The following is a 988-nucleotide window of genomic DNA, read 5'->3' on the forward strand; positions in this document are numbered from 1 at the left end:
TCTCTATTACAATTTTAATCACTCTTTTCCATCTGTGAACTGCAGGATTCTCTTGCAGTGCATGCGACACTCATCTGAAGAACTAGTGCCTTTTGATCCAAAAATCGAGAGAACTTTTCACAGAAGAAGAAGACAACAACAAGAAGAAATGGAAGAAGAACAAGAACAACCAGTTTACAGATCCATGTTGGATCTCGCCTTACCGAACATCGAAAGTTCTAGACCAAGCATCATCAGGCCAACTGTAGCGGCAAATCACTTTGAGATAAAACCTGCTATTCTTCAAATGATTCATAACACACTTCAATTTGGCGGTACTGTCATTGATGAACCATATGTGCACCTCACAAATTTTCTGGAAATTTGTGATACATTCAAGATACAGGGAGTTTCTGATGACGCTATTCGTTTGCGTTTATTCCCTTTTTCACTACGAGATAAGGCGAAAGCATGGCTGACAAATTTACCTGCAGGTTCCATAATGACATGGGATGATCTGGCGAAATCTTTCCTCACCAAATACTTTCCACCATCTAAGTCAATGAAACTAAGAGCTGACATCACAACTTTTTCCCAAGGAGAACAGGAAACATTTTATGAAGCATGGGAGCACTGCAAAGATCTACTGAGGATATGTCCACACCACCAATTACCAGACGGTCTTGTGGTACAAACTTTTTATTATGGTCTTTCTCACTCTAATCGTACCATGTTAGATGCAGCTGCAGGTGGAAATTTACTGCGAAAATCGTCAGAGGATGGTTATGAATTAATTGAGGAAATGACATCTAGTAGCTATCACCCTTTATCTGAAAGGAGTGCAGCTCGAAAATCTAATGGGATTCATCAGGTTGATGCATTCACATCAGTGGCTGCTCAACTTGAATTCATGAACAAGAGAATTGAGGAACTGAGTATAGGAAACTCTGTGATGCGAGTTCAAGAAGTGTGGTGTGAAAAATGTGGTGCAGAACATTTCATGAAAGAA

At 39.9% G+C, this 988-nt stretch overlaps 1 non-coding gene across 1 annotated transcript; it reads right to left on the minus strand.

The window, feature by feature from the left end:
• Positions 1-544: 544 nt before the first annotated feature.
• LOC140870101 (small nucleolar RNA R71) lies at positions 545-651 on the minus strand. The gene has a single exon (XR_012147081.1). It is a non-coding gene; the product is annotated as a small nucleolar RNA R71 (small nucleolar RNA).
• Between the last annotated feature and the right edge of the window lie 337 nt (positions 652-988).

Source organism: Henckelia pumila, chromosome 4 (genome assembly GCF_033568475.1).
Source record: "Henckelia pumila isolate YLH828 chromosome 4, ASM3356847v2, whole genome shotgun sequence".
Taxonomy (NCBI): Eukaryota; Viridiplantae; Streptophyta; class Magnoliopsida; order Lamiales; family Gesneriaceae; genus Henckelia; species Henckelia pumila.